The sequence below is a fragment of the Rattus rattus genome, chromosome 17 (assembly GCF_011064425.1).
Source record: "Rattus rattus isolate New Zealand chromosome 17, Rrattus_CSIRO_v1, whole genome shotgun sequence".
Taxonomy (NCBI): domain Eukaryota; kingdom Metazoa; phylum Chordata; class Mammalia; order Rodentia; family Muridae; genus Rattus; species Rattus rattus.
Window position 1 is genome coordinate 13,088,726 of NC_046170.1, and position 8,073 is coordinate 13,096,798.

Genomic DNA, 8,073 nt, shown 5'->3' on the forward strand with positions numbered 1-8,073 from the left:
AACTGTCATGTTACAAGCACAAAATTGGGTTCATCAAGATTCCGTTATGGATGCGGGAAAGCTTCATAAAGCTCCACCCCTTTCTGCAGAGCTATGGGCAGTTCAGGGCTGCTGGCGTCCCCACCTGTAAGTTGCCATTTCTCCAGTCTCCCATTTGCACCCATGTAGTTGACCATAATAGGATGAAAACCAACTGTGGTGGCTTGAATGAGGATAACCCTCATGGTTTGTGTGTTTGACTGCTTGGTCCTCAGTTGGTGGAACTGGTTGGGAAGGGTTAGGAGGTGTGGTCTTGATGTGTCAAAACCTCCCACCATTTCCAGTATACTCTCTGACTAAGGCTTATAGATCAGGATGTGAGCTCTCAGCTGCTCTGACTGCCTGCTGCCTTGTCTTCAATCCATGGCTATAGACTCCAGCCCAGGAGTCATAAGCCCAGATAAACCCTTCTATAACTTGCTTTGGTCATGGTGTTTTATCCCAGCAATAGAAAAAAAGTAGTAAAGATGGTAACCACCCACCCACCCACCCAACTACCCACCCAAATACCCACCCACCCACCCACCCAAACACCCAACCACCCACCCAAACAAACACCCAAACACCCATCCACCCAAACACCCAAACATCCACCCAAACACCCACCCACCCACCCACCCAACTACCCACCCAAATACCCAACCTCCCACCCACCCACCCAAACCCAAACACCCACCCACCCAAACACCCAAACACCCACCCACCCAAACACCAACCCCACCCACCCAATCACCCACCCACCCACCCAAACACCCAACCACCCACCCAAACAAACACCCAACCACCCATCCACCCAAACACCCAAACATCCACCCAAACACCCACCCACCCACCCAACTACCCACCCAAATACCCAACCTCCCACCCACCCACCCACCCAAACATCCAAACACCCACCCACCCAAACACCCAAACACCCACCCAAACACCCAAACACCCACCCACCCAAACACCCAAACACCCACCCACCCAAACACCCAAACACCCAAACACCCACCCATCCAATCACCCACCCACCCACCCAAACACCCAAACAACAAAATGAAAATGGGACTTGGTGGGAAGATGAAGGGTCTGGGTGGGAAGAAAAAATAACACAAGGGGATATATAATCAAGGAAAATCATATATATGTATGGAATTATGAGAGAATAAACATTTTATAACAGATGATTTTATACCTCCAAAAAATGACATTTGGAAAGTAATTGTCACAACACTTGCCTACATGGACCACCAAAACAACAAAATAATAAAACTATGATTTTCTAACTTCTTGCAAAATGTGGTGGCCAACATGACATCAAAGGAAGACCACAGTCATCTACAGTTGAGATCTTGCGAATTTTCTGACCATTCAGGAGCTTCTTTTGCAGCTAGCTCCATTCTTGAATACCTCAGTCATTCCTCCAACTTTCCACCCTGTTAAGAATCTGTCCTGGATGCTGTTTAATGGTTCTCAGCCCCCAGAGAGTGAATGGACTGGGACAGGTGTGTCTGACAAAGAAAACATTGTTTCTTCTCTGCTTTCGGCATGTCTGACAAGCCTGGGATCTGCCTTTTTCAGAGCTGATAGGAATCTGGGAGGGAGGAAGAGCAACTCTGTGTCTACCTAACTAACGGCAGAGTGAAGCTTTGAGAGGAACGGGAGTACGTCTGGAGGACTCTCCCAGTAAGTGTGTGCTAAATGAGAGCCATACATAAAAGATGACCTAGCTGGACCCTTGCTTGTATGATCCTAGCACTTGAGAAGCAGAGACAGGAGGCTGTAAGTGTGAGGTCATCCTCAGTTACATGGTGTAGAGGGGCTGGAGAGATGGCTCAGTGGTTAAAGAGCACTGACTGCTCTTCCAGAGGTCCTGAGTTCAATTCCCAGCAACCACATGGCGCATCTGTAATAGGATCCAATGCTCTCTGCAGGTGTGTCTGAAGACAGGGACAGTGTACTCATATATAGAAAACAAATAAATCTTGAGAGAGAGAGAGAGAGAGAGAGAGAGAGAGAGAGAGAGAGAGAGATCTTGTCTTGAAAGAATCAGTCAGTGGGGATTTAGCTCAGTGGTAGAGCGCTTACCTTGGAAGCGCAAGGCCCTGGGTTCGGTCCCCAGCTCCAAAAAAAAGAATCAGTCAGTGAGGTGGCTTGCCACCAAGCCCAAGGACTGAGTTCAATCCCTGGAACCCACGTGGTGAACAAAGAGAATTTTAACTCACACAAACAGCTTGCCAAGTACACAGACACACATGTATATAGGCACACAAATTTAGAAATTAAAATAACAAATATAGGAGAAAAGGAGAAAGTGTCTTCCAGGGTGACACTTATTTGACACGATATTTGACCGGAAACAGGGCAAGTAGGAGGCCTAGGTGGTTGTCTCCTGAGGTAGGTTGTCTCCTGAGGTAGTCTGCTGTAGATAGTGACAGAGAGACATCTGGACACTGGAGAGCAGCAGTAAAGTCTTTACTGGTTTGGTCAATTTGGCCACATTTTTGTGTTTCTTTCCCTCCCTCCCTTCCTTGTTAAAACATGGTCTTGCTATATAGCCCAGGCCTGGACTCCAGCTTGACCACCTCCTGTCTCAGCCTCTCAGATGTTGGGAGGACTGATGTGGCATGTTAGTCTGACAGGGACTACTTTTTTAGCCCATTCAGAGGACACCAGGCATTGACAATAGAGGCCAGCCATCCAGTGGGCTTCTTTAAACACTAGTAATTTGTCGCAGAGTGAGGCACTGAACCTTAGTGGCTTGGTGAAGAGAGATTTGAGAAATAGGTTTTCTAAAACTGGAGAGACTATGAAGACCCTGGAAAGCTGTTAACAAGTGAAGCAGCAAACAAAAGATGAAATAAACCCAGGATCTATGCTTTGGAAGGTGGATACTGCAGGCTGCTGGGGAGGGTCACGCTGGCTGAAGCAGTTTGAAAGTTACTGTGCTATCATACTGTATTGAGGACCAAGTTTTTGGATATCTGACATATATATATATATATATATATATATATATCTTGAATTCATCTTTGTGTATATTGTTTTCTATCTGAGACAGAGTCGCATATATCCTAGGTTGTCCTCGAACTTGCTCTATAGCCAGGGAGGATTTAAGAGTAGTGAGCACACCTACCTAGCCAGGTTTACAGGCCTTCCAGACTATTTGAAACTTCAATAGAAGCTGGGTGTGGCAGCCCAGGTCCATAATCCCAGCACACAGGGGCTAAGGCACGAGGGCTAAAGCTAGAAACGGATGTGAGCTGTACAGTAAGATGTCTCAGGAAGAAATCGGGAGAGGGGTGGCAGAGCAAGATTCGTTCTTTTTATTTTACTTGCTCCTACTTCATTTCTCAAGAAAATCGCCAGGCATCACAGAAAGACTTCTTGTTGAGATAGTGCCAGGAGCTGAGCATCTGAGCAGTATTAACTATCACGGTAACATGGATTCCCTAGAAAACCTTCAGTGGGGATATAGTTATAGGTACCATCACAGGTTGTTCTTAAGAGGAAAGTGAGTCATTTTTGTCACTGGACCCCAGAGCTTTATATCCCACTGGAGATGTGATCACTCCTTCAGGCACCCTTATTCTCAACTACTGTCTTCATAGGCTCTGAAATCCCCTGATTTACAGCATTATTCATTGTTTATAAGTTGCCTTTCTGGGCCAGCAATGTAGCTTAGTGGCACAGTGTTTCTGTAGCAATAGAGGGGCACTGGGTTTGACCCCAGCAAGGCAAACAGTAATGTAGGGCTTTTCTGTAGTTTCATGGACATCCCATGGTGCTCTACTATTCTACTTTAAAAATGCAGGTACATTTACTTTATAACATGGAGGTTCATGTCCTACCCATACCTGGATTTAGCCAATTGGGTTCCCTAAATCTCATTAAAATCCCGAGATGAAATTAACCTGCAATTAGCTTTGTATAAAAAGGAATCAGAAAAAAGGGAAGAGAAATTTGACTTCTAGAGGAGAGCATGTTTGAAACAAGCAAAGGGAAAAGCCACATGTCAGGAGGAAAACCGTGAGAAAATTCTGGAGGCTGAGTAGCATTTGGGTGCCAATGTAACAATGCTGACCCCTTGGGACTGGCCTTCCTTTCACATCTCTGAGAACACTCTGTCCCAAGGACTTTGCAACTTCAAAGACTCCGGTAATTTACAAGGTTCTTGGCTATCTGTCAGCATCAGAGACAGATGCTGTCACTTTCAAATGGACAAATGCTACTGGGAGAAAGGAGGGGTAAGTGGGGAGGGCCGAGATTTAAGCAGGCAAAGTGTTAAAAACTTTAATTGCCGCAATGGCAGGTTCTCACCTTGTTACTGTGTTCAGAAAGACCAGGTTGGGGGTGGGAGTGATCCATGTCTAACCCCAGGCTGCTGACTCTCTCTACCCAAGGCCTGTATCCTTTAAAACCCAGGTCAAGGCTAAATGACTCCTCTCCAAGGTCTGTGAAAATGCAACACTCACTCCTGAACCGACTCTGTTGCTTGTCTTATACAAAGGAATTGCAAGTTTCTTCTAAAAAGTGAAAAATAGTTGCTTTAGATCTTCTTTTCCTTCAGTATTGGGGAATCAAACCCAGGGCCTCACCAATTCTAGGCCAGTGCTTTACCACTAAGCTACAACCTCAGATATTTTTGAAGTCTTTATAATTTATTGTGACAGGGTTCTCACTGTACCTCTGTTGGGCCTGGAACTTGATATGAGGTTAGACTGACCTTGAATTTACAGAGATCTGCCTGCCTCTGCCTCCTGAGAGCTAGAATTTAAAGGTTTGCTACCATGTCAGGCTGACTTTTGTAATTTTGAAACAGCCTCACTAGGTTATTTTTGAACAAGAAACTGGGGCCACAAGAGCAAGACACCATGCCTGAGTTGCGGGGTTTCCTATTTTATTCTGGAAGTTTGTTGAGATCAGAGTTGTGGGGTTTTTTTTTTTTTTTTTTTTTTGTTTTTGAAACAATGTTTCATTCTGTGGCGACCTGGAATTTACAATGTAGTGCAGGCTGGCAATGAGCTCTTACCTCAGCCATGAGCCATCCTTACTCAAAATTATATTCAATAACTCTATTTTATTAGTAACATATGCATGATATTGTCAAACTTCAAAACAAACCCTTTTTGGTTCATTTTCCATTAGTTTATTCAAACCTGTGATCTAGGGGTTTCCTCAAGGGGCAAGGGACTTGTGACCTCCTTGAATTCTTGGTCCCATTTCCATGCTTCTATGTGTGCTCCAAGCTCTTTTCATTTAAAGCATGTGTCTTGTGCTGGGTACATGCCTTTAATTCCAGATAGAGGCAGGTATATCTGAGGTAGAGCCAGCCTGGTCTATACAATTTGTTCTAGGACATCCAGGGCTATACAAAGTAATCCTGTCTCAAAAACAAACAAAGCAAAACAACAAAACCCTCAAAAGCCTGCATCTTGCTTCCTGCTGGCACCTTAGAATAACATGAGTAGTGCACTGGGTTTATTAATTTTTCGATAGTATCTTCCAATGTAGCCCAGTGTGGCTTTGAACTTTTGGTGAACCACTTGCCTCAATCTCCCAAGTACCGGGTCTACAAGCATGCCCCACCTGTCCTACCTGGATTGGGTTTCGATCCTGACTCTGATCCCTACACCTGAATGATTTTCATGTGTCTCACTTGCTTTGGATCAAATGAGAACAATAATGGTAGTTACTTCATGGAGGTTTTTTCCTTTTTGTTTTTCAAGACTGTCTTGGACTCCCTTTGTAGAAGACATCGGCTTTGAATTCACAGAGATCTGCCTGCCTCTGCCTCTGCCTCTGCCTCTAGAATGCTGGAACTAAAGCCATGTGCCATCATGCCTGGTCAGGTTTTTGTTTGCTCATTTCATGGAATTTTTGCGGGGATCGATGGAGTAATGTGTGATTCTGGCACTAAGGTGCTTTATTAAAAGTAGCACTTGATACTATTTTCACTAATCACCCCAGCTCAACTAAGATCCTTTCTCCATTTTCATGGCTACCTCCTGGGTTAGGCTTTCATTATGCCTGGACAGAAGTATTCTCCAGGGGTTTCTCCCTATCAGCTTTGTTCTTCCTACCATCCCCATTCAGGCTTGTACATTCCACTCTTACTAACTTTTGGTTCTAAAGATTTCTTACCATTCTCACTTGAGTTCAAATCGCACACCATAGACTGCTTCTCCTTAGAAAACCATTCCCTCTTCACCAGGTAAAACTCCCATCCTTTAACCACTTCAAACTTCAAAAGGCTCCATGAATCCTTTTTTTTTTTTTTTTTCTTTTTTTGGTGTCAACAGGCTGAGAAATATTGTCCCTTAGGAAAAGCACTTGAGTACCTTGGTCCTCAAAGCAAAGCTCCCTCTGATCTCTACAGGCACCCAGTGGCTTTACACCAGTTCCTCCTCAGCCCGCCCCCTAAGGAAAAAGAAAATAGTGGAGAAGTGAACAGACACAAGGCTGTCTTCTGAATTGTTTTTCTATTTCCTTAGTGTGGAAACTAACTTGGTGGGAACCTTTTACAGCCTAGCCCTAACCTTATTCCTTCTTGTCTTTCAGTTTTGTGTTAGACGCCTGTGTTCTCACACACCTGAGTTAGATACTTCATTAGTACTTGTCTTGGGATTTTTTTTCTCTCTCACGGTGGTAGGGGTACGTTTATGTTTGTGTCCCTCACTGGACAACAAATATTTAAGTGCCTAGCTGGTGGTTCAGTATTCTCAGGACTAGTATGATTATCATTTGTCCAGTGAATATGAGAATCAGTGTATGACTTCCTACTTGGTAAGTTTCATGACTAAGCAGAGTTTATGATGGGTATCTTAAAGACTCCCTGTGTAAAGAAAGTCTTTGAAATGAAGATCACCAATATCGACAATCTTCATGGACCTACATAATGCACAAGCTCTTTATCTGGCTTTTGAGTTTAGCGGACCAACAGATTAATAGTATGTGGTGCATCTATTTAATTAATTAATTTATTAACGTTTTCAACTGTTTGGATGTGCTAATGGTCTCAGAGGAAGGCTGATGATGAGATATTAGATCGAGAACAGAGGTATCAGCACAGGCACATATTACAAATATGTTGAGGAAAGCTGAACATTCTTTGGGAACACATTTGGGTTCTAGAAGGGGGGTGGCGGGAGTTTGTGCTGATGGAAAGGCTGAGAAGAGACTTTCTTGGTTCCTTGAAATCCCATAGAAAAAGTACTTTCCTCACAGCATTGCATTTCTACAGTTCTTCCCTGAAAATCCGCTCAGGATTTGTAAACGCCTGACATTCCGTTAACTTAGTCAGACAGAGGCATCCATCAAAAGACTGTAACCGGGACTCTGTGAGATGGCTTAGCAGAGGCCCTGCCACCAAGGCGGACCACTCGCGCTCCACCCCCAGCACCCCACAAGTGGTCCTCTGACCTCCCAAGAATCTCACACCACAGAATCGAATTTAAAGGCTTCTACCCCTTCACTGGCAACTGGGAACTGAGTCTTATCCTAGGCGAGCACTCCTCACGAATGCACGCCTAGCTCTTAAGATGGGGGTCTTCATTTATTTTGGATACAGCATCTCACCGTGAAGTCCTACAACCCTCTACATAGAGCAGACTGGCCCCAAACTTGTGAAGATCCTGGTTCTGCTTCCCCAGTGCCCGGCTCTGTTTTTTAATCTAAAGTAGCAGAATGGACAGTCCCCAACGAGGAGCGTCCCAGATAAGTGGGGAAGTGGAGTTAAAGGCGTGCTTCTAACTGGCCAGCTTTCAACTAGCCTACCGGGAGGCGCGGCCCTCTCTTCCTCCAGCAGTGGGGTCGTGGCTGCCGCTACAGGCCGCGGACCCCGGGAGAGGCGGGCGCAAAACCAAGTCAATTCCATAGGAAGGGCCCGAGACAGCACGGCCGCCTCGCGGGGATGCTCGGGGTGCAGCTCCGGTAACCGAAGCGTCTCGACGCCAACCGCCACCGCGGGAACCAGTAGCGCGGTACGCGCGCGGGCCGCAGCCGCCAGCCGCTTCTGCGCCTGCGCGGCCGTCGGAAGCCCCTCCCAGC